We start from the raw sequence: 27147 nt of genomic DNA, 5'->3' as shown, positions 1-27147 counted from the left end.
TGGCATGTGGGATCTTCCCTGGCCGGGGCACAAATCCGTGTCCCCTGCATCGGCAGGCAGACTCTCAACCACTGTGCCACCAGGGAAGCCCTACACTTCATTTATATATATATGTGTGTATTGCTAAATCAAAAAAGCTAAAACCATCAGTGGTATTATATGAAAATAGAAATTCTATTACTGAAGCAGCTTGAAGTCCATGGTTCTAAAAAAAAAATGAATTTTCGAGACATGTGTTACCTTTGAACTTGGGAGAATCTGTCTTTTAATCTCAAGCAGAACAGCATGGTGGAAAAATACTAAAGAAAGGTTCACTAGATGATTATTTTACTGTATACTTGAGAGACTTTAACAAGGAAACAGCTTAGAGTTTGGTTAGCACTTACACAGCAAGGATTATTTAAAAATATAAAATAACATAAATTCCTTTATAATTAGGTGGACTGAAATATATCAGTTTTTAGTAACTTCTTTAGTTATTAAAAACTAGACACCGAAATTTATCATTAGCTACACAACCATATATAAGAACAATAACTATGTCATAGTGATGTCTACAAATTTCAATATTTTTATTTTGAATATACCTTAATATATGTGAGTGTGCACACACACACAGGTAGGTATTTATTTTCTTCCTTTAAAATTTATCCTACGTTTTAGAGAAGTTTTACGTTCACAGAAAATTTGAGCAGAATGTAAAGACAATTCCCAGCTACTTTCTGCTCCCCTCTTCACATCCACACACAGCCTCTCCCACTATCAACATCCTGCACCAGAGTGGTCCACTTGTTACAATCCATGAACCTACATTAACACATCTTTTTCACCTAAAGTCAGTAGTTTAGGTTTCACTTTTGGTGTTGTACATTCTATGGGTTTTGATAAATGTATTGACATTATCCATCATTATAGTAGAATAATTTCACTGCCCTAAATCCTCTGTGCTTCCGTCTATTTATCTCTCCCTCCTCCCAACCCCTGGCAACCACTGATCTTTTTATTGTCTCCATAGTTTTATCTTTTTCAGGATGCCATGGAGTTAGAATCACACAATATGTAGAATTTTCAGATTTGCTTCCTTCACTTAGTAACATGTGTTTAAGTTTTCACCATGTCTTTTCATCGCTTGATAACTCCTTTCTTATTAGCACTGAATAATGTTCTAGTGTCTGGACGTGTCACAGTTTACTTATTCATTCACCTACTGAAGGACATCTTGTTTGCTTCCAAGTTTTAACAATTCTGAATAAAGCTGTTACACACATCCGTGTAGATTTAAGTTGCAACCCTTTTGTGTAAATATCACAGAGTGCAGTTGCTGGATTATATGATCACAAGCATGTTTATTTTGGTAAGACTTCCAAACTGTCTTCCAAAGTGACTGTACCATTTTGAATCCTTACCAGCAATGAATGAGAGCTTTTGTTGCTCCAAATCCTTGCCAGCGTTTGATGTTGTCACTGATTTGGATTTTGGCTATTTTAATAGATGTGTAATGGTATCTTATTTTTTTTTTTTACATATCATCAAATATTTAATTTAAATTCAAATCAAAATGTGAATGAAATAGTATATAGTATTCTTTTTTTCTTTCTTCCCGCTTGCATCTCCCTCCCTCCCACCCTCCCTATTCCACCCCTCCAGGCGGTCACAAAGCACCGAGCTGATCTCCCTGTGCTATGCGGCTGCTTCCCACTAGCTATCTACCTTACGTTTAGTAGTGTATATATGTCCATGCCTCTCTCTCGCTTTGTCACCATTTACCCTTCCCCCTCCCCATAGCCTCAAGTCCATTCTCTAGTAAGTCCGTGTCTTTATTCCTGTTTCACACCTAGGTTTTTCATGACATTTTTTTTTCTTAAATTCCATATATATGTGTTAGCATACGGTATTTGTCTCTCTCTTTCTGACTTACTTCACTCTGTATGACAGACTCTAGGTCTATCCACCTCATTACAAATAGCTCAATTTCGTTTCTTTTTATGGCTGAGTAATATTCCATTGTATATATGTGCCACATCTTCTTTATCCATTCATCCGATGATGGACCCTTAGGTTGTTTCCATCTCTGGGCTATTGTAAATAGAGGTGCAATGAACATTTTGGTACATGACTCTTTTTGAATTACGGTTTTCTCAGGGTATATGCCCAGTAGTGGGATTGCTGGGTCATTTGGTAGTTCTATTTGTAGTTTTTTAAGGAACCTCCATAATGTTCTCCACAGTGGCTGTATCAATTTACATTCCCACCAACAGTGTAAGAGGGTTCCCTTTTCTCCACACCCTCTCAAGCATTTATTGTTTCTAGATTTTTTGATGATGGCCATTCTGACTGGTGTGAGATGATATCTCATTGTAGTTTTGATTTGCATTTCTCTAATGATTAGTGATGTTGATCATTCTTTCATGTGTTTGTTGGCACTCTGTATATCTTCTTTGGAGAAATGTCTGTTTAGGTCTTCTGCCCATTTTTGGATTGGGTTGTTTGTTTTTTTGTTATTGATCTGCATGAGCTGCTTATAAAGTTTGGAGATTAATCCTTTGTCAGTTGCTTCATTTGCAAATATTTTCTCCCATTCTGAGGGTTGTCTTTTGGTCTTCTTTATGGTTTCCTTTGCTGTGCAAAAGCTTTTAATTTTCATTAGGTCCCATTTGTTTACTTTTGTTTTTATTTCCATTTCTCTAGGAGGTGGGTCAAAAAGGACCTTGCTGTGATTTATGTCATAGAGTGTCCTGCCTATGTTTTCCTCTAAGAGTTTGATAGTTTCTGGCCTTACATTTAAGTCTTTAATCCATTTTGAGCTTATTTTTGTGTATGATGTTAGGGAGTGATCGAATCTCATACTTTTACATGTAGCTGTCCAGTTTTCCCAGCACCACTTATTGAAGAGGCTGTCTTTCTCCACCGTACATTCCTGCCTCCTTTGTCAAAGATAAGCTGACCATATGTGCGTGGGTTTATCTCTGGGCTTTCTATCCTGTTCCATTGATCTATATTTCTGTTTTTGTGCCAGTACCATACTGTCTTGATTACTTAGCTTTGTAATATAGTCTGAAGTCAGGAAGCCTGATTCCTCCAGCTCTGTTTTTCGTTCTCAAGATTGCTTTTGCTATTCGGGGTCTTTTGTGTTTCCATACAAATAGTGAAATTTTTTGTTCTAGTTCTGTGAAAAATGCCAGTGGTAGTTTGATAGGGATTGCACTGAATCTGTAGATTGCTTTGGATAGTAGAGTCATTTTCACAATGTTGATCCTTCCAATCCAAGAACATGGTATATCTCTCCATCTCTTTGTATCATCTTTAATTTCTTTCATCAGTGTCTTATAATTTTCTGCATACAGGTCTTTTGTCTCCTTAGGTAGGTTCATTCCTAGATATTTTATTCTTTTTGTTGCAATGGTAAATGGGAGTGTTTTCTTGATTTCACTTTCAGATTTTTCATCCTTAGTGTATAGGAATGCCAGAGATTTCTGTGCATTAATTTTATATCCTGCTACTTTACCAAATTCATTGATTAGCTCTAGTAGTTTTCTGGTAGCATCTTTAGGATTCTCTATGTATAGTATCATGTCATCTGCAGAGTGACAGCTTTACTTCTTCTTTTCCAATTTGGATTCCTTTTATTTCCTTTTCTTCTCTGATTGCTGTGGCTAAAACTTCCAAAACTATGTTGAATAAGAGTGGTGAGAGTGGGCAACCTTGTCTTGTTCCTGATCTTAGTGGAAATGCTTTCAGTTTTTCACCATTGAGGACGATGTTGGCTGTGGGTTTGTCATATATGGCCTTTATTATGTTGAGGAAAGTTCCCTCTATGCCTACTTTCTGCAGGGTTTTTATCATAAATGGGTGTTGAATTTTGTCAAAAGCTTTCTCTGCATCTATTGAAATGATCATATGGTTTTTCTCTTTCAATTTGTTAATATGGTGTATCACGTTGATTGATTTGCGTATATTGAAGAATCCTGCATTCCTGGAATAAACCCCACTTGATCATGGTGTATGATCCGTTTAATGTGCTGTTGGATTCTGTTTGCTAGTATTTTGTTGAGATTTTTGCATCTATGTTCATCAGTGATATTGGCCTGTAGTTTTCTTTCTTTGTGACATCCTTGTCTGGTTTTGGTATCAGGGTGATGGTGGCCTCGTAGAATGAGTTGGGGAGTGTTCTCCCTCTGCTATATTTTGGAAGAGTTTGAGAAGGATAGGTGTTAGCTCTTCTCTAAATGTTTGATAGAATTCGCCCGTGAAGCCATCTGGTCCTGGGCTTTTGCTTGTTGGAAGATTTTTAATCACAGTTTCAATTTCAGTGCTTGTGATTGGTCTGTTCATATTTTCTATTTCTTCCTGATTCAGTCTTGGCAGGTTGTCCATTTCTTCCAGGTTGTCCATTTTATTGGCATAGAGTTGCTTGTAGTAATCTCTCATGATCTTTTGTATTTCTGCAGTGTCAGTTGTTACTTCTCCTTTTTCATTTCTAATTCTATTGATTTGAGTCTTCTCCCTTTTTTTCGTGATGAGTCTGGCTAATGGTTTATCAATTTTGTTTATCCTTTCAAAGAAACAGCTTTTAGTTTTATTGATCTTCGCTATCGTTTCCTTCATTTCTTTTTCATTTATTTCTGATCTGATATTTATGATTTCTCTCCTTCTGCTAATTTTGGGGGTTTTTGTTCTTCTTTCTCTAATTGCTTTAGGTGAAAGGTTAGGTTGTTTATTCGAGATGTTTCCTGTTTCTTAAGGTAGGATTGTATTGCTATAAACTTCCCTTTTAGAACCGCTTTTGCTGCATCCCATAGATTTTGAGTCGTCGTGTCTCCATTGTCATTTGTTTCTAGGTATTTTTTGATTTCCTCTTTGATTTCTTCAGTGATCACTTCGTTATTAAGTAGTGTATTGTTTAGCCTCCATGTGTTTGTATTTTTTACAGATCTTTTCCTGTAATTGGTATCTAGTCTCATAGTGTTGTGGTCGGAAAAGACACTTGATACAATATCAATTTTCTTAAATTTACCAAGGCTTGATTTGTGACCCAAGATATGATCTATCCTGGAGAATGTTCCATGAGCACTTGAGAAAAATGTGTATTCTGTTGTTTTTGGATGGAATGTCCTATAAATATCAATTAAGTCCATCTCGTTTAATGTATCATTTAAAGCTTGTGTTTCCTTATTTATTTTCATTTTGGATGATCTGTCCATTGGTGAAAGTGGGGTGTTAAAGTCTCCTACTGTGAATGTGTTACTGTCGATTTCCCCTTTTATGGCTGTCAGTATTTGCCTTATGTATTGAGGTGCTCCTATGTTGGGTGCATAAATATTTACAATTTTTATATCTTCTTCTTGGATCGATCCCTTGATCATTATGTAGTGTCCTTCTTTGTCTCTTCTAATAGTCTTTGTTTTAAAGTCTATTTTGTCTGATATGAGAATTGCTACTCCAGCTTTCTTTTGGTTTCCATTTGCATGAAATACCTTTTTCCATCCCCTTACTTTCAGTCTGTATGTGTCTCTAGGTCTGAAGTGGGTCTCTTGTAGACAGCAAATATATGCATCTTGTTTTTGTATCCATTCATCCAATCTGTGTCTTTTGGTGGGAGCATTTAGTCCATTTACATTTAAGGTAATTATCAATATGTGTGTTCCCATTCCCATTTTCTTAATTGTTTTGGGTTCGGTTTTGTAGGTCTTTCCCTTCTTTTGTGTTTCTTGCCTAGAGAAGTCCCTTTAGCAGTTGTTGTAGAGCTGGTTTGGTGGTGCTGAACTCTCTCAGCTTTTGCTTGTCTGTAAAGGTTTTAATTTCTCCATCAAATCTGAATGAGATCCTTGCTGGGTAGAGTAATCTTGGTTGCAGGTTTTTCTCCTTCAACACTTTCAATATGTCCTGCCACTCCCTTCTGGCTTGCAGAGTTTCTGCTGAAAGATCAGCTGTTAACCTTATGGGGATTCCCTTGTGTGTTATTTGTTGTTTTTCCCTTGCTGCTTTTAATATGCTTTCTTTGTATTTAATTTTTGACAGTTGGATTAATATGCATCTTGGCGTATTTCTCCTTGGATTTATCCTGTATGGGACTCTCTGTGCTTCCTGGACTTGATTAACTATTTCCTTTCCCATATTAGGGAATTTTTCAACTATAATCTGTTCAAATATTTTCTCAGTCCCTTTCTTTTTCTCTTCTTCTTCTGGAACCCCTATAATCCGAATGTTGGTGTGTTTAATGTTGTCCCAGAGGTCTCTGAGACTGTCCTCAGTTCTTTTCATTCTTTTCTCTTTATTCTGCTCTGCAGTAGTTATTTCCACTATTTTATCTTCCAGGTCACTTATCCGTTCTTCTGCCTCAGTTATTCTGCTATTGATCCCATCTAGAGTATTTTTCATTTCATTTATTGTGTTGTTCATCATTGTTTGTTTCATCTTTAGTTCTTCTAGGTCCTTGGTAACTGTTTCTTGCATTTTGTCTATTCTATTTCCAAGATTTTGGATCATCTTTACTATCATTATTCTGAATTCTTTTTCAGGTAGACTGCCTATTTCCTCTTCATTTGTTAGGTCTGGTGGGTTTTTATCTTGCTCCTTCATCTACTGTGTTTTTCTGTCTTTTCATTTTGCTTATCTTACTGTGTTTGGGGTCTCCTTTTTGCAGGCTGAAGGTTCGTAGTTCCTGTTGTTTTTTGTGTCTGTCCCCAGTGGCTAAGGTTGGTTCAGTGGGTTGTGTAGGCTTCCTGGTGGAGGGTACTAGTGCCTGTGTTCTGGTGGATGAGTCTTGATCTTGTCTGTCTGGTGGGCGGGTCCACGTCTGGTGGTGTGTTTTGGGGTTTCTGTAGACTTATTATGATTTTGGGCAGCCTCTCTGCTAATGGGTTGGGTTGTGTTCCTGTCTTGGTAGTTGTTTGGCATAGGATGTCCAGCACTGTAGCTTGCTGGTCGTTGAGTGAAGCTGGGTGCTGGTGTTGAGATGGAGATCTCTGGGAGATTTTCGCCGTTTGATATTATGTGCAGCTGGGAGGCCTCTTGTGGACCAGTGTCCTGAAGTTGGCTCTCCCACCTCAGAGGCACAGCACTAACTCCTGGCTGCAGCACCAAGAGCCTTTCATCCACACCGCTCCTTAATTTGGGATGATTCGTTGTCTATTCATGTATTCCACAGATGCAGGGTAAATCAAATTGATTGTGGAGCTTTAATCCGCTGCTTCTGAGGCTGCTGGGAGAGATTTCCCTTTCTCTTTTTTCTCACAGCTCCCAGGGGCTCAGCCTGTGCGTGTAGGTTGCCGGAGGGCATCTGTTCTTTGCTCAGACAGGACGGGGTTAAAGGAGCCGCTGATTCGGAGCCTCTGGCTTACTCAGGCCGGGGGTGTGGGGAGGTGGGGAGGTGGGGGGTGGAGGGGTGGGGGGTGCGGGGGGGGTGGTAGGGAGGGTCACGGAGTGCGAGGCGGGCCTGCGGCAGCAGAGGCCACCATGACGTTGCTAGCCTGAGGCGTGCCATGTGTTCTCCTGGGGGAGTTGTCCCTGGATCCCGGGACCCTGGCAGTGGTGGGCTGCACACGCTCCCCAGAAGGGGGTGTGGATAGTGACCTGTGTTCGCACACAGGCTTCTTGGTGGCGGCAGCAACGGCCTTAGCGTCTCATGTCTGTCTCTGGGCTCCGCACTTTTAGCCGCGGCTCGCACACGTCTCTGGAGCTCTCTTAAGCAGTGTTCTTAATCCCCTCTCCTAGTGCACCAGGAAACAAAGAGGGAAGAAAAAGTCTCTTGCCTCTTCAGCAGGTACAGACTTTTCCCTGGACTCCCTCCCGACTACCTGTGGCGCAGTAACGCCCTGCAGGCTGTGTTCACGCTGCCACCCTCAGTCCTCTCCCGGCGCTCCGACAGAAGCCGGGGCCTCAGCTCCCAGCCCCGCCCGCCCTGTCGGGCGAGCAGACAAGCCTCTCGGCTGGTGAGTGCCGGTCGGCCCCGATCCTCTGCGCTGGAATCTCTCCGCTTTGCCCTCCGCACCCCTGTTGCTGTGCTCTCCTCCGCGGCTCTGAAGCTCCCCCACTCTGCCACCCGCAGTCTCCGCCCGCGAAGGGGCTTCCTAGTGTGTGGACACTTTTCCTCCTTCACAGCTCCCTCCCGCTGGTGCAGGACCCGTCCTTATCCTTTTGTCTCTGTTTATTTTTTTCTTTTGCCCTAACCAGGTACGTGGGGGGTTCCTTGCTTTTGGGAGGTCTGAGGTCTTCTGCCAGCGTTCAGTAGGTGCTCCGTAGGAGTTGTTCCACGCGTAGATGTATTTCTGGTGTATCTGTGGGGAGGAAGGTGATCTCCGAGTCTTACTCTTCTGCCATCTTCTTATTTTTGTTTTAATTTGAATTTCCTAGTGACATATGATGTGAAGTATCTTTTTATATGCTTAGTTGCCATTTAGATAGATAGATAGATGATAGATAGGTAGATGTATATGTATATCTTCTATAGTGAGGTGTCTGTTCATGTCTTTTACCCACTTTTTAATAAGGTCATTCATTTTCTTATGGTTGATTTTTAAGAGTTCTTTGTATATTTTGAGTAACAATCCTTTACCACATGTCTTTTTTTTTTAATTGCAGTACTTGGGCCTCTCACTGTTGTGGCCTCTCCCGTTGCGGAGCACAGGCTCCAGACGTGCAGGCTCAGCGGCCATGGCTCACGGGCCTAGCTGCTCCGCGGCATGTGGGATCTTCCCTGACCGGGGCACGAACCCATATCCCCTGCATCAGCAGGAGGACTCTCAACAAGTGCGCCACCAGGGAAGCCCTACCACATGTCTTTTGAATGTATTTTCTTGTAGTATATGGTTTGTCTTCTCATTCTCTTTGTCTTTCACAGAGCAAAATATTTTCATTTTAACAAAGTCCAGCCTATCAATTCTTTCATTCATGGATAATGCCTTTGAGGTTGTAACTAAAAAAGTTATCATCATGCTCAAGATTGTTTGTATTTTCTTCTGTGTGTTATTTTCTAAGAGTTGTATAGTTTTGTGTTATACAGTTAGGTCTGTGATCCATTTTGAGTTAATTTTTGAGGAGAATGTAAAGTCTGTGTTTAGACTCTGTTTATATTGACCATTTCTTTGTTGAGAAGAAATATATAAATTAATAGATTTTAAATAGACTTTAAGACAATAACTGCTTAATTTAGGGGGCACATTTTTAGTCAGATAAAGTCCTGGCATGTAGGGTGGCTGTACTAGAAAAATAAATAAAACTTCTTTGTTTAACTGTTTTGCTACGTGTTATATTTATACAGAATGATCTACAGTATTGAAAATGAGCATTTGGGACAAATGTTTAATAAACCAACACACTGTCAAAGTAAAAATTATAATGTTAATTGATTAAATTCTAATCTTTTAAAGTGACATTTATATAAGTGACTAAATAAAAAGTATTTTCATGTGATTTTAAGGCCTAGCAATTGTTTCACTTTGTTAGGGCTGCCATGACAAAGTAGCACACAATGGGTGATGTAGCCAAAATTTATGTTCTCACTATTTTGGAGGCTAGAAATCTCAGATTAAGGTGTTGGCAGGATTGTTTCCTTCTGAGGACTGTGATAAAAATTTTGTTCCATGCCTCTCTCTTAGCTTCTGGCGGTTTTCTGACAGTCTTTGGTATTCCTTGGCTTCTGCTACATCAGACCAGTCTCTGCCTTCATCTCCACATGGCATTGTGTGAAGCCTAATGTCCCCTTTTTATAAACACACCATGTATACTGGATTAAAGTCCCATCCTAATCCTGTGTGACCTCATCTTTGCTTAGCTAACCATATCTGCAGCAACCCAATTCCTAAATAAGTTCCCATCCTGGGGTATAGGACTTCAACATCTGAATTTTTGAAGGACACAATTCAACTCATTGTGACAATAAGGAAAACTTTGCCCCAGATACTCTCCTTACAAATCCTTGTGTAAAGTTGTGGTTAGAATATGAAATGGGGCTAAAACATATCTTTTGAACATGATAAACTGAAAAGGTCTGCGGTTCATCACATTAATTCTTTAAGGAGAAAATAAAGATGTTAAGGCATTAAAGAGCAAAAAATACTTGGTTTCATTCAATTGAATATATTTCTTTTAAAATTAATAGTGTATTTAAAATATATTGTGTCAGTGTACCACCTGAAAACCGAACAGTGCTGAAGAGTTTGTATTTCTTGCTGATAATAGCCAATGATAATAAGTATTAAAAAAGCAATATAGGGGAAATGGTGCTTTGTGCTAGAAGTGAAAAAGGAATAATGCAGAGGACTTCTGTAGACAGAGTTGAATTAGGAATGTCTCCCAGGAAAGTAGTTTCAACCTCAAAGTGAAGGAGGAAACTAGCAATTGAATGAAAATGACATTTTATCACAGATATCTACTGCTAAATAATGGCTCAGTTTTTATAGAGAAAGAGTACAAATCATCAAAACAGTTATCCAAAGTGGCTGCTGGAATAGAACTTAATAAAAGTAGAGTGAAAGAGGAATTTGGAAAGAGAAACTTAATGTCTTAAAATTCTACAAAGTTAATGTAATGACTATTAAGTAAGATATTATTATCACATTTAAATTCAACATTAAGAAATTTGATTTTCCAGTTAAATTTAGTAATCTGCAGTTACGTACCTTGTCTAACTTTTCTTGAACTCACTACTTGCAAGTCTATCTAAAACCATTTCTGAAAACAGAGTTAAACTTTTCAAAAAGTTGTTTTTATTTTAGAGTAATATTTCAATATGTAAAAACATTTTATATAAATGTTTTATTGTTTATTTGTATTTGCAATTTCTAGGTAAATTATTTGCTCTATATTCTCTCCATATCAAATATATTCAAACACAAGACACTATTTCCATAAAAATAAAAATGCTGGTGAAAAATGTGTCTATTTTTATAGTCTATTCATTCAGCATTGTTGCTTATTCATATTCATTTATATGTTACTTTCCTGCATTTTCTGTAGTGGTTATCATGTCTCAAACCAACAGCTTCCAAAATTAATATTGAGTCCAATTCTTTTTTGTGGACTTAGGTGGAATTGATTGTCATCCCCTTCAATACTCAGGGTTTTTTTCCTGAATAAAATGCACATGAGCAAAATATCTAATGCCTGTGCATATAGGGCTAAATAAAGAATAGATGCTTAAGAAGTTTATAAGATAACTGAGTGTGGCATGGAATGAGTTAAGAATTTTAAGAATTAAGAAATAAGAGAGCAAATAAAAGGATGAATGTAGGAATCAGTGAATAACGTATACAAGGCCACCTAACCACAAATTATGAATATTTTCATGTGGACTTACCAATTTTTATCGACTGGAATCATTACAGTGTATACTAATGAGGTGATTTTTAGTGTGTGTATTGTTTAATTACTCAGACTATTACTCTTGAAGAAGTTAACATAAAGGATAATATCAGGAGAGCAAGACCATTTTCAAATATGAAAACTCAGAGATCATTGTGATCTATCCCTCAGTCAAAATATGAAAAAATTATACAGGAATGAGTTTATTTTATTTTAAAGATAAAAAAGATTTATATTTAATTAGCTTTTTGAATCACACCTAAGCAAATGTTTGATTCTTGCCTAAGATCAAGTCTCCAGTTTTTTAGAGTAAATTCTTCCTAATACGTTCTGTTTTGTAAACTTTTCAACGAATAGACACACATTATAAAATGTGTTGTAATTCAAATTCTTTATAGCTTGATAGAGCCATCCTTTCTAAACTACTTCAAAGGTGAATTATTAGAGATTTACATATTTCAATGGTATCTGATGCATATTTCAGTAAAAATTATATGGCCCTTTTATTTTGTCTGATATAACTGTTTGTTTGGGGTTTTTTTGTATATTGTGATGACTTCTAGTTTAATTCTTGAGCAAATGCCTTTTATTTCCTGGTTGTTTTTATTTCTTATTTCTGCTTTACTTGTTTATTTTTCAAATTTTATCTTGATAATTTACCTGAAAGAAATCACACTTGAATAACATATTATTTAATTGGTAAATGAAGTTTCCTAATTGCTTTATGCTAAAAAATTTTTACAAACAAACAAATCTCATAGTTTTCATTAAGAAATAGCCACTTTTCTTTTTTGGTTCATTTTTACAGTATTACTTATAGTTAATGGTTTTATGATGTGTGGATTACAGAACCTTCTTAATTCCTTAAATATTGCCCTTCATAGTATTTATTTATTTATTTATTTGTTTATTTATTTATTTCCCTGAAAAGAAATCAACCCAATGTTGGAGAGATAGCTCTATGGGGGAAAAAAAGGGAAACCCTAAGTTTTATCACGTGACAATTTTTAATTTTTTTTTTTTTAATCTGGGAAATAACATTCATTTGGAAAACATTAGTGAGTAAAAGAAGAAATAGAAGCAGAAAAACACCAGAATGCAGAATTTTATTATCTAATGTTAGAATAATTAAGGACATGTGTAACGATGTTGTTAATGATATTGAAGATTTTTTAATATTTTGAATCCTACTGTAAAGACTTTTTCCATTATATACTATTTGTTTTATTAAATCAGGATGACATTACTGATTTCATTTTAATTCTTATTATTCACAATAGATAAATTATACTCTTGAGTGGTCAAAATGATGTTACAATATCAAATCATTTAGAGATAATTTAAACTCACCAAATTTTATATATGTAACCAATATTAAGTATTAAGTTCCATAGGTAAAGTTAGATTTTTACTTGCACAAAATGTAGAATGTTAGTGAATTAGAAAATTATCTTATTATGAAAAATATAATGATGGTTTCAAGAAAAGAAGTATATTAATGGCAATTCAAGCATTTTATTTTTTACAATTTTTATAAGTGATGACTCTAAGGCTCTCTTTCAAGTATGAGTATATTTATAATAGACTATTTGTATGAAAATTATTTTCCCTATTCTGATATTTCCTGAATGATATTTCAATGGCTTGGCTGAGTCAAATATAAAACTCAAAAATATTTATCTAGATCTCTTCCTACTTATGTTTATGTTGCCTTAGGCTAGAATTTGTCAGTGTTGTTGTGAGTCAGAGACAACTAAGTGAACTCCAATAAAGGTGTTCCCCTTTATATGGTAAGAAAACTCTTTAGCTGTAAATATAACCACCAAAGATTAGAAATATATAGTATTCAGTCTGTCTTCATGAGATCTGGCCTGTGAGTAAGTTCTAGGAAATTAGAAGTGATAGAAAGTGTCACAAGGAAATTTCTAAGAACACTCCATGAAAGACAGTTCAAATGAAGACTTTATTTTCTTTTCTTCCTATTGCCTGGAGCTGTGGACAGCATCTTTAATGAGGGATGAATTGTTGAGCACAAAGGAACCTCAATCTCTAAAGGCTTCTGGACTTAGACATGTTATCACCACTAGGCTGTCTAGGTCTTGCCTATTATGAGGGAAAAATAACTCTGTCTTGTTGATGTCACATATTTTAGATATATGCAACTGAGGAAAAAACCTAACTTTAACTGCTACACACTTGGAGTACACAATCTTTGTTATAGTTTACTATAATATATCTAACAAATATAATAGTAATTTCTGTTTCTAATTTATAAAAAAATGTTAACAATTAGAATCTTAGATGAAACAATCATGGCAGATACTGGATAGTGGATACGGGGTATTTCTATTAATGGCTCTTCTCTGTAGATAGCCTCAGGGTACTTCACCATTCCTGCCTATACTTTTATAAACCATCTCTTCATTAAGGTATTTTAAATTACTCCTTCTGAGTATACTGCCTGTTTCTTATCAGATACTTGTCTAGCGCACATGGATAACCTCCAGCCAGGAGCAAATGGAACATTGATAGTGGCAGCATTGATACAAAAAACATCACTACTATCAGCATGGAATGGAGTGTAGGTGGAGGCAAGGAGTTAAAAGAAGCAGTAGTTGTGGCAGTTATAAACATTCTACATGGTCTAGCTTATTTTAACTTTCCTAAAGGGAGTGGAAGAGAATCAGTATAAAGGTCTTGAATACAAAATTTAGAACACATATGAAAAATCAGAAAACTTGTTAATTGCCGCTATGAACCAAACCAAGAGACTTATTTTCAGGGATGCAGAATTGATAGTCCATTAAACTCACATTTGAATATAAATAAATAGGGGAAAGAGTAGAATACTGAGATACTGGATAAAAACATTTGGGCAGACACAGATGAAGGTGATAATTTTGATCTCCAAAATAACTCAGTGTTTCTTGTCTTAGAAATAGTTTACCCTTCTCTGTCTGAGGAAATTGACTTTTTCTTCATAAAATCCTTCCAGTGACTTCACAAGAGAGAGTTTCTTCATGAGGAGTTGCTTAGTCTACTCAAAATTCACAACTATAACTATTCATTCTGCCGTCGGCCTTTAAGACCTTTAAGAATTGGAACCCCAGCATAGCCCAAATGGAAAAGTACAAGAAGTGGTCTGGGACAAAGCAGACTACACACTAAAAGAATAACATGGTCTTTCCAATTTGTACCAGCAGGAGTTACGGGAACATATATGGGGGTGGGCTAAGAGATGTTTGACCAAAGAGGACAAAATATGAGACTAGGCAGGCCAAATGTATTGATATGGATACACCAAATCAGTATTAGGGATGGGTTTAAGCAGCAGGTAATTGTGTGAACTAAGTTGGTTAATTACATCCTGAACTCCAATATGACCTTTAGTCAAATGAGAAAGATACTATAAAATATTTCTGGAGTATTGAAGAAGAAATCCAAAGACTCAGGGAAAATAGAAATTTTATAGTGGTCATTTATGAGTAATCTGTGGACATCTGTGTGCCCTTTTTCGTAGGTGCTCTAAGTTTTACACTGTGGGTCCATGTACAAACTGACCATGGTGGCAAAGACAGAGGCAGTTCATTAGCACTAAAACATGGATTTCTCCTTGCCATGAATGATCTGTTTACCGTCACTAATAAGTGCTTAAACTACTAACATGCAGCCACGATAGAGGATCTTTCCTCAGGGGTAATAGCCAGCCACCTGCAAGAAAGCTGAATATATTGGACTGTTTTATCATGAAGGGAGTACAGGTTTGTTCTCATGGGTTTAGATATATTCTGAATATTAAATCCCCTTCCTGTCTGCAGTGCTTCGGCCATCATCATCATTCATGATCTTACAAAGAGCTTTATCCATCAACATGTAATCCCATAGAATATCTCTGCTTAGTTATGGTAAAGTGAGTACAACAATGAGGTCAACATGTACAGGATTCATTAGTTTGAATACACAGTTAGAAGAAGCAGATTTAACAGAATAATGGAATACACTAAAGACTTAGTAATAGGACCCATGCCTAATAGGTTAGATGTGATAACATCTACTCCTTAGCGAAACAACATGGGTCCAAGAACCAGGCAGAAGACAGAGATGTGGTCCCTTTCACTGTTACAACTAATTATCTACTTAAGATATTTTTCTTCCAAATCCTGAATCAAATTGATTGGAGTATTTGGATGTTTTTGTGCTCAATGAACAACTATTTCCCTTAGGAAAAGTTTCATATCTCCAGTGGTTTGGAAACTGATGCTGACTCCTCACTCACTCACTAACATTTTTGAAATCTCATACCACTGAACCAACAGGCAGAAAAAGGGGTCATTGTACTTACTAGCCAAGGTGAATAATTCTGATTACCAAACATGAACTGGGATGCTGCTTGTTGAGAAAGGTCATCAAAAAGACACGACCTCCAGTTTGACCTGCAAGCTGGACCAGAGCATTTGGAGGCTGTTCATACCACCATCCCCATGCCCCACCTTGGAATGTGTGCTCTGCTTGTCTTTCCCAAGCTGGAAGCTACCCAAGGACACAGCTTTGAAATAATGGTAATATGGTGTTGAGACCATCTGGACTGTGTACATGATTGAACCCAGTTAAAGCATCTGTATAAACTTTTAAGATTTGGTGGGTAGGTGCAAAAGTTACTGGTCTTGCAGCTGCCCAAGACAAGCCTTGAAAGTTCCCTTGCTTCTTAAAGCCGCCGCCTACCAATCTAGAGTGGGCTGCCTCTTTCTTAGGTCTCTCCCTGTCTTTCATGTACAGGGCAGGTTTCAGATTACACAAGGGGTGCTCCTGAGGAGGTTACAAAATGGGAGCAAAGAGGACCAGTAGAAATCCTCTAGAATTTTTAATATTCCTTTGCTCAGTAGACTTGGCCAATGGAAAATTACTTCTATTAAGGCAGTAATGAATTAGACCTAGATAATTCAGAAAAACATGATTTTCGGTCACCCTTGCCCCAAGAAATAACCCATTTTATCAGGTTTCCAGCAAAGAATTAAAAAAATGGAATAGATGGTTAAAAAAAATAAAACTATAGTTATCAAATTAAGTCAGGTTAAGATACAGATGTGTAGTTATGAGGAGTGGAAGAGTTAAAAATGCCAGCTATATTTTGAGTTAATTGTCTTTGTTCTTCTTTTTCCCAAAGATTTAGAAGTCTTTGGAAACATGACAAAATTGTGTCAGCTTCACAAGGATAAGTAAGCTATGGTGCTTTATGCATGCTATTTTGAATATAGACACATATACAATATATATAATATATATTTCTATATACAGATGATATATAGCACAAATGTATGTGTGTATATATATATATATATATATATATTCCATATATATTTGTATAATATTTTAGTTCAATGTTTAACCTAAACTCTAAAATACAACAATAAAATGAGGGCTCTGGCTACCTAATTTTCTCTCTTCACTAAGAAATGTTTTATATCATTCACTTTAGGAAAAAGTATAATACTAAGAGAGATTTTAACCACAAGAATAAAACAATATATATACACTATTATATTTTACTGAAATTAAAATAAAACTCTTAAGTTCAAATGAATAAGGTTTTCATCTAAATGCCAACTCTGAATTTTTTATATTTATTTCTGTAGTATTATGTTAAGAAAACTTTTAAAATTACAACTAGGCTTATCATCAAAATATGAAAATTAGTATTAGTCATTGGTGATGGAGAAAGCAAAGGCATTTACATTTTTACAGGTATTTTTGATTCCTGTCTTTAAGTTTATTTAAATATTCATAGTTATGTGATGTTTTTTACCCAAAACTGAATCTAAGTATAAATATCCTAATGTACAAACAGATCTGAGTATACTTTCTGTTGTCCCAAATAGTGGGAACAACAGAAATGGCTTAAACAACTTTCAAATAAAACATGTTAAAGATACAATAGGGGGTTGAAAGGTAAAAAAGTTTAAAAATTTAAAAAAATAAACGACAAAATCTCATCAATGAGTCCAGAAATTGTATTTGAAACCTAAGCATATTTCCCATAATCTAAGAACCACAGGGAAGTTTTCAGTGGGTATATATAGAGAGTACATGCACTGAGATCAAAAACATACTTTAGTAAATGAATGTATGTTAGTTTCCCAATATTTAAAAACATTGTTTCTTTGTAGCTAAAAAGTGAATTCATTAAAAAATGATACAAGATAAAGGAGTGAAAAAATTTGAAGAACTCATGTGTGAAATTGTATGTTTTTTATTCCAGTGTTTCTTGCAACTAAAGCACAACAATTATTTAAAAAGAAATGTCGTATATTGTTTTACATGTTTGTTCATCTTTTTATTAAAAACAAATTCATTTTAAACATTTATTCTTCAACCGAATATATAGAAATATGTCATTTATCCTGTGATTCTTTTGTAAGTGATTTTGGATATTACAGTAGATAGTAACTTTCCATTATTTTAAGTAATTCTTATTGAAATATAACATTAATACAGAAACTGAACAAAAATCATAAATATACAGGTGGATGGATTTTTATAAAATGAATTCTCTATATAACCAGCAGTTAGTTCATGAAATAACACATCATGAGCTCCCAGAAGCCACTCCCAGGCTCCCTCCCAATCACTAACAATTCTCCACCAAGATAATAATGTCTCTGATGTTTAACACTATAAATAGTTTGGTCTGTTTTTGTATGTTGTACAAATGGAATTTTACTGTATATATTCTTTTGTGTCTGGCATCTTTTACTCAAACTTGTTTGTGAGATGCATCCAAACAATATTTATTTTATCTCCTTATTATGATATACTTTATATAAATCTACAAAAACATATATATATACATATATAAATATGCGAATATGTATACATATATAAATACATACACACAATCACACTTAATGGGCTTTTTAAAGTTTTTATCTATTTCAAGCAGTGCTGCTACAGCACATGCTGGGGAATGGAATTGTCGAATAATTAGTTCTAGTAGAGGATGCCAAAGAGTTTTCCAAACCAGTTGGACTGACTTAAACTACCATTATCAGCATATAAGACTTCCAATCTGATGTCAATATTATCAGTCTTTTCCATTTCATCCATTTTAGTGGTGGTATACTGAAATTTAATTTTATTTTGCAGGTTCCTGCTGACTAAATAGTTGAGTACTTTTTCACATTTATTAGCTGACTCATAAGAATCTCTTCCAGTGTTTACATGTTTTAAATGTTTTGATCTATTGGGTTGTCTGTTTTGCTTTGAATTGTGTCCTGCAGAAATTCATATGTTGAAGACCTAACTCCTAGTACCTCAGAATGTGTCCTTGTTTGGAAATAGGATTCTTGCAGATGTAATTAGGTGAGATGAGGTCCTACTGGCTTAGGGTGGACCTTAATCTAATATGCCTGCTGTCCTTATAAAAAGGGGGAAATTTAGACATACATACAAGGGAAAATTGCCATGTGAAGATGAAGATTGACAGCAAAGCATTAGAAGCTAGGAGAATGATATGGAACAGAATTCTCCCTCACAGCCCTTAGGAAGTTGCAGCCCTACTGACACCTAGATCTAGGATTTCTAGCCTCCAGAACTGAGGTGACATTTTTCTGTTATTTAGACCATCAGTTTATGGTACTTTGTTTCAGCAGCCCTAGCAAATTAATACACTGTCTCATTGATTTGAAAGAGTACAATATATACTCTGGGTTTTAGTTGTCAGTAATACGAACTGTAAGTTAGTCTATAACTTGCCTATTCATTCTCTTAATATCTTTTGATGAATAAAAGTTGGTTAGATTAATGTACATCAAATTATCTTTTTTAGTCCATATAATGCATATTTCCTTACCTCAATATCATGAAGATCTTAAATATCAAGAATCTATATTCTTCTAGATAATATGTTATATCTTTAAGCCTACAATGCACCTAGAATAGATTTTTGTGAATGCAGTGAGTAATTAGGTATACATTATCCAGGTTATAAAAGTGATCATATTTATTTTATATACTTCTCTAATTCAGAATACTTTTCATTACATTTTACTATATTGAAAATTTGGCATGTATGCATCTATTTCAGTGCCTTAAAATATTTTGAAAGCAATATTTTGCTAATGATTAATGAACTTTTTTTTTTTTGGCCACGCCACAGGGCATGTGGGATTTTATTTCCCCGACCAGGGGTTGAACCCGTGCCCCCTGCATTGGAAACACAGAGTCTTAACCACTGGACCACCAGGGAAGTCCCAAACTTTCTCTTAAGGATGAAGTATTTAAAAGGATCTGTGAAATAACTTACACTTGTTTGTTATAAAATAGTTACATACAGGTGCATTTGTTACTTTACTTTGGTAAAGTCATTCAGTTTGAGAAGCAACAAACATTATTAGGTGCCTTTAGTTTGCTAGGTACTTTAACCAATGTTGCTTTCATTTAATACTTAGAAATGTTTATATCTGATATTTTGATAGGCACCAAGTTTTATATTTTTTTAAAGATATTTTTGATGTGGACCATTGCACTCCCTGAATTGGAAGGTGAATTCCCAACCACTGGACCACCAGGGAAGCCCCAAGTTTTATATTTTTTTAAGATATTTTTGATGCGGACCATTGCACCCCCTGAATTGGAAGGTGAATTCCCAACCAGTGGACCACCAGGGAAGTCCCAAGTTTTATATTTTTAAGTGACTAAATCTAATAAAATGAAACAGATTTACTAAAACAGGTCAAAAGATAAGACAGGAGATAAGGTATAAAACCAAAGCACGAGGACTGCTCGTCATTTACACCTGATAATATATACCCAAGGGCTGAGAATCTCACATCTCCTTCAAATTCAAACCTCACACTTTGTTTTTGTTGCTGTTGTTGCTTAAGGTTTTTAATAAGCTAACCCCAGGAGTGTGGTGGGTCTGCCCTGCACTCGATAGTGCGTGCCGCCAGCCTGTGTCAAGCTGGGACCCAGCATCGCCAACTACCTCTGCCACATCTGGGCTCCTCCTGCACTGTCCCTTCTCAGCATGTAATTAACTTACTTGACAGCGTAGGCAAGGCTGCAAACTCAACGATAACAAACAAGGTCACCAGGGCGCCTTCCAGGACCTTGGTGCAGATTGGCCTGCTTTAGCCCAGCAAGGTTAGGCCCACCCAACCACATAGAAGAGCTGAAGCACCTTCTGGCCATGGTGTATGTCCCTCTCTGTCTGGAACCATGTCTTGGAAGGGGAAAGTCTGGGGTCTGCTGCTGAGTTCGTCTTGTGCTATATGTTTTCAATTTCCTATATGACTTCAGCAGTAATTCAAAAAAGACATTGTCTTTTAGTTAAACATTAAACTTTGTGCTGGCGGTTGTCTTTTGCTGAAGTCCCACGTTTCTGTACTGCCCAGGCAGGATGGTGGATATGGACTAGGCTAGGTTGTCTGTGGGGAAATCCATGATGAAAAGACTCAGCTTTGTATTGCACTTGAACTTTCCATTGGGAGTTGTATAAATACTAGGAGGTTTAAAAGAAAATTCTCTGGAAAAAAATTAGTTGTCCATGATAATAACTACTTTCACAAGGAGTCATCTCAGGACTTTGGTGCATATACAGTAGTCTTTTGGTATCTGCCAAGGATTGGTTCCAAAACCCCACAGAATCAGAGGATGCTCAAGTTCCTTATTTAAAATGGGGTAGTGTTTGCATATAACCTATCAACACCCTCCCCTATACTTCAAGTCATCCCTAGATTATTTATAATACCTAATAATGATATAAATACTTTGTAAATAGTTGTAAATACAATGTAAATACTATGTAAATAGTTGCCCCCCATGGTGGCAAATTCAAGTTCTGCTTTTTGGAATTCTCTGTAATATTTTCCCCAGTATTTTTCATTTGTAGTTGTTTGAATCTGCCATGCATAACCTTATGGATGCAGCTGAACTGTAGTGCCATTCAAGAATATTGGAAAGGAGGAGCTCAGCACACATGTAAGGTACCAGTCTTTCTAAATTGGAAGATAGTCCTGTTTCAGTCTCTGGGTTGCTGTTTTTGGAGCTCTCTTATTGCTCTCTTTGCTCATCTCACTCCATTGCCACTGTGCTCAGGCTGTCAGTGGTAGGGCTTGGAACAGAGCCCCAGCTGGAGAGCCACACAGTGCTGGGACCAAGTCCAAAGCACCACTGCAGTGCTGCCGCCTCCAGATTCATAGTTTTGCACATGGGTATCCAATGGACCCACTACACTACCAAAGCCAAATTCTTCCCCATTTCACTGTATATCAAATTTTTAATGTCAGATTTCTGGGCACTTTATTGGATTCTTCTTGTCTGTTTCTGAGCTAATTGTGTTACAGAACCAAATTTGGTTCTCATGCCTGCACATAATAAAGCCAGTCTACTGACACTGGGTTGTGCTGAAGGAAAGTGCAGCATTTATTACAGGGTGCCAATCAAGGAGTGGAGGCAGCTAGTGCTTAAAAGACCAGAATTCCCTGATGGCTTTCAGGGAAAGGTTTTTAACCAGGGTGGGGGAGGGGGTTGTGGGGCACATGATCAACTTGTGGACATTTTTCTGATTGGTTGGTGGTGAGGTAGTCAGGAACCAACATCATCAACCTTCTGGTTCCAACCAGTCTGGGGTCTTTGTGCTTGTGGTCAGAATACAGTTAACTTCTTCCACCTGGTGGGGGTTTCAGTAGCTGTAAAACAGCTCAAAGCCTATTGCTCAGAATATTATCTATAGCCCTTGAGAAGGAACTAAAGGCCCTTGACTTTGTATAGTGGCTAAACTATTATTATTTTGTCTTGCTTGACTGTTTTCCTTTGCTTCTGCGTTTTCTCACTTCTCCAATTAAATTTATTCTTTGGAACTTGAGGAATGCCTAGGGGGCTAAAGTTTTTCTACAAATAAGAGGCAGGTGGAGGACATGGGTTGGGGGGTGGGATCTGTCCTGGGAGGGCCCCATAGGGTCCTGCTTGTTTACAGTTGTATTCTGTCATATTTATTATATATTTATAATTCATCTGTATATCTGAGAACAAAAGTTCCTCAGATTGTTTTAATGTTTTAATACTTTTGCAAGATTGCCTAAGCCCTTCTTGACTTTTATTTTTCATGTAATTTTGGAAACAGCTAACCAAGTTTTGCTAAGACACCTGTGGGGATTTTTAATGGGGTTGCTTTGAGTCAGTATATTAATTGGGAGAGAATTTACGTGTCCACAGTATTGTTTTTTCCAAACCTTGAACCTGGAATATCTCTATTTTTGTTGTTCTTAGGGGAGGGCTAATGTTCCTCTTCTGCTAGATTTATTGCTGTACATCTTATCTTTCTTATGCTCTCAGAAATGTTATCTTTTATTTCCTGATTGCTTTTCCTCATATTTAGAACTTGGCTTTTATAAATTACATTGGTAAATTCTGTTATTTTGATTTGTCTAATTGTAGTTCATATATATATTGGTTGTAAAAGAAATACACGTTTATTTGTTATTTGTAAAATAAATACACTTTTATTTATTACCATCCAAGTCTCCAATTTTTATACCACATTTTTAAAAAATTTCTTTTCTTATTGCACTGGCTGTGACCTCCAGTATGATAACGACAGATCACAATATCATTTGTTACATACCCGTAACATGTTCTCAGATGAAAAATCCATATAATTATTTTTAATAAGCATTCTCTCATTTTCTTTCTTTCATAGTGGAGTCACTCAAAATAGCACACTTATTATCCCTTGTTCCTCACTTCTCTCATTTTACAACTGAACACATACTGATTTCCTCCATCCTCATTCTATGACACTGTATATGCCATTGGTCACTCCCTCAAATTGTATAATTTTCACTTCACTCCTCTGTTGTATCTATAATTCTTTTGAGAGTCTTTCTTCACACTTTTATAATGCTTATCAAGTTTAGTTATTAGAGAAGAATTTTAAAATCAGGAAAGTCTTATTTGTGTCTATCAAGAGTAACTTATTTTACCATTTTAAATTCTCTAAGCTTAATTTCTTTATCTTGACATGAGATAATATCTATTTATAATAATTTTGTAGGGAAAAAAATACGTGTGAAAGGCCTAGTACATGGCCAGGCACAGGATAAATGAGTGTGTACTTTTGTATTCTTTGAAGTGTCTGCTTCTGTTCTTGTACTCCTTAAAATTAGGTTTTCCTACAGGTGTCATTTCGAGCTTTGTTCTCATTCCAATCACTGGTCTTGAGTGATGTGATCTTATTATTGTCTTTCAAAATTCAGCTTGAGCTTTACCTCCTTTTGTCTTCCTGACCAAATCTAACATATTTTCTTTGTGTTCTGATGGTATTCTCACATATCAGTTGCTGTACTCTGATAGCAAACACTTCCTATTATCTCTAGCTTGAATGTTACTTTGTTTTTTGAAGGAAATTTGTGTTTCATTTCTTTATCTGAGAATTTGGGGACTTGAGGTTTCATGAAGCCATTCAGCTTTTCATTTGTAGATACATTTTTCAGATTATTACATATGTATATGGCTTCTTAAATTCATTACAAGATGTTCACTATTATTATTTACTTTTAAGTATATTATGAAATACATAAATTATCCAGAAAAGTATAAAGGTAGAATAGTGTACACACAGGTTATGGGATTATCATTTATGTATATTTCCTATCCATTCTTCTCCATTTCTAACAAGAATTCTTCCAAACTTGCCTTTTCAAGCAATGCTACATGGAATCTTTGTTTCCTTATGACACTCTTGATGAGTGTAGAGAATGAACACTAAATCTTACCATATAGTAAAGAAATGGTCTCTTAAATAAATGGAAAATTTACAATCCCACCAGCAGTTTATTATTACTTCTTTTCTGTTTTCCCACATCCTGGCCAATGCATGGGATTTTGAGAGTATCTAATATTTACTAACTTAATAGAATAAAATATTTTCAGGGTTGTAGATAAGTTAGTATGTTCATTAGCCTTTGGTTTCCTCTTATGTTGATTATCGTTTTTGATATTGGCTTTTTGTTGTTTTTTGTCTTACTGGCATATTTGTCTTTTGGGGGCAGGGGGTTACATAGTTATTGTTTTTTAATTTTGTATTTAAATTAGCATTTTTTGTCCTATATGTGAACATCTTTCCCAGTTCTTTTTAACAGTTTTAGATTACTCATTATGCTTTTGACATCACAGAGACTTTAAAATTTTGAGTCAAAATTTTATATGCAATGAGATTTAGCAAATTTCTCCATTAACTTGTGAAAATTTTTGTAGCTTCATATAATATATTGATTTGCTTGTCAGGTTCAATGATACTTTTTCTTGTTTTTTTGTATATATTAATTCTTTGTTATTGCTGATTTGTTTGAATGCTATTATTTTCATATTTTGATACAGTTACTCTGCTAAGTACATCTTAGCTATGGAGGAGTTAATATTTATTTTCTTAGATTTTTAGCATCATTATGTGATTTTTAAGAAAGTTACATTTTTTTTTCATTTTCCACTTTTTTCCCTCAACTTTTTGGTTATATTTCTTTGGCTAGGACTTCCAGTACCCTACTGATTATGAGCTATATAAGTGAGCAAGCTGGCATTTTACTTACAGTAAAGAAAATGACTATGTTCTTCCCTCTCAAGTGTGATATTGCTTTGATTCTTGGCAGAGCAGTTTATCAAGTTGCTAGGATTTATCATAATTGTTATTTTTATTAGATATATTTTCAGGATCTACTGAGAGTTTTTCTTTTTGTCTTTAATTGGTTAATGTGATTTACAGTGATAATTTTTTAAAAAATAGCAACCCATTCTTGCATTCCTAGGGCAAATTATACTAGGTCATGAGTTTAACAGCTTTTAATTTTTACTCTTTGTCCAAATTTGTATATGTGGGATTATCACTATTCCAGATATTTTTTTTCTAAAATTATACTTTAATAATACATGAAACACCTATGTTTTCAGAGGGAAAATTTTTCACTTTTTGATTTGGTTTGTAAAAGGCATTTACTTATTAGGGTTTTCTATTTTTCTTAAAGCACTCCTGCACTCTTGGGTAATTGTATTAGTTTTCTATTGCTGCATAACAAATTACCAAAAATTTACTGGGTTAAAATGTCTCGTATTTTTATCTCACTTTCCATTGGTCAAGAATCTTGGTACAGCTCACCTGGGTCCTCTGCTATGGCATCCAAAGGCTGCAGTCAAGGTGTCTGCAGAGGTACATTCTCCTCAGAGGTTCTACTGGGTAAAGGTTACCTTTCAAGCTTCCTTGGGTTGTGGCCAAAGCCATTTCCTTGTTGATGAAGAACTTACAGCAGCTGTCTTCTTCAATGTCAGTTGGAGAGTCTCCCACCTCAGTGAGGTTCCCAGTCCTTTCTTCAAGAACTTTAACCTGTTTTAAATCAGGCTTATCCACTATAATCTCCTTTTGATGAACTCAGAGTCAACAAATTTGGGACTTTAATGACATCTGCAAAATCCTTTTACTGTTTCCATTGTCAGGAACTGTGTCAAGGCAAGTTTTCCCTAAGTTTTCTTTTAGGAGCTTTACAGTTTTATGTCTTACCAGATCCATTTAAAATTAATATTTATACATGCTTACAATGTTAAAAAATGCCAATTCCTAAGGGAAATAAAAAGTACTGTACCCTATAAATTCTATGTTTTCTCCTATACACACATTCCCATGAAAAAAATTAATTTATAAATTAGGCACAGTAAGAGATTAACAATGGTAACTAATATTAAAATAAAACAATTATAACAGTATACTGTAATGAAAGTTATGTGAATGTGATTGTGCTCTCTCTTTCCACTCTGTCTCTCTGCCTTTCTCAGAATATCTTATTGTACAAATTTAATTCCTTTTCCATCTTAACTACGTACTTATGCACTGTGGCCATACCTTTGCAGTTTGAGGTGTGACAGCAAAACTAGTACAGATTTCTTTTTCTGTTTTTACAATTTCATGGATAGAAGATTCATTCTTACTGTAGGTCTTAGCAACCTCAGCACATGATTTTTTCTTTCTTTATTAAGTCAAGAACTTTCACCTTTTCGCTTAACGGAAGCACTTTACAGCTTCTCTTTGGCATATCCGAATTGCCACCGTTACTACTTTAGCATGTGGGGGCTATTATTAAGTAAAATAAGGTTACTTGAACACAAGCATTGTGATACTGTGGCAGTCAACCTGATTGATAATCAAGACGGCTACTATGTAACTAAGGGGCATGATACACTGGACAAAGGGAAGATTCACATCCATGAAGGGACTGAGCAGGAGTCCTGGAGATTTACATCACACTACTCAGAACTGAATGCAATTTTAAACCTATGAATTTTTCTTTCTAGAATGTTCCATTTAATATTTTTGGACCACTGTTGACTGTGGGTAACTAAACCTCAGAAAGCAAAATCACAAATAAGCAGAGACTACTATACTTTCTGCTTCACTTTCTGAAGTCTATAAAATAGACTTTTTTTTTTTACATAAAATAGCAGTTCTACTTACCTTGTACAACCTACCTCTATTTTCTTGCTTTATCTTTTCTCCATAGCAGTTATCTGTTACTGTTTCTTTGCTGTTGTTCTGTGGGTTAGCCTGGTTCCTCTGAGATACAGACATCAGGACAGAATTAGTCATTCAAGAGCTCTGTGAGGGACAATGCCTGTGAGGAAAAATAGAAGGGATCTGGGGGAGTCTGAAAAGTTGTCAGATCTTAATGTTAGTTGGCTCTGGGTAAAGGAGAGAGAGAAGGAAAGAGAGAAGGAAGGAAGGAAAGGAAGGAAGGAAGGAAGGAAGGAAGGAAGGAGGAAGGAGGGAGGGAGGGAGGGAGGAAGGGGAGGGGAGGGGAGGAGTGAAAT

The 27147-nt window shown here is 36.1% G+C and overlaps 1 pseudogene; it reads right to left on the bottom strand.

Moving 5' to 3' along the window:
- LOC132424354 (ubiquitin-conjugating enzyme E2 J2-like) overlaps nt 1-26908 on the bottom strand; it is a 71703-nt pseudogene extending 44795 nt beyond the window's left edge.
- Nucleotides 26909-27147: the final 239 nt, after the last annotated feature.

Source organism: Delphinus delphis, chromosome 4 (assembly GCF_949987515.2).
Source record: "Delphinus delphis chromosome 4, mDelDel1.2, whole genome shotgun sequence".
Lineage (NCBI taxonomy): Eukaryota > Metazoa > Chordata > Mammalia > Artiodactyla > Delphinidae > Delphinus > Delphinus delphis.
Note: the sequence above shows the minus strand (reverse complement) of the source record. Positions and strands in the feature narration are given on the sequence as shown.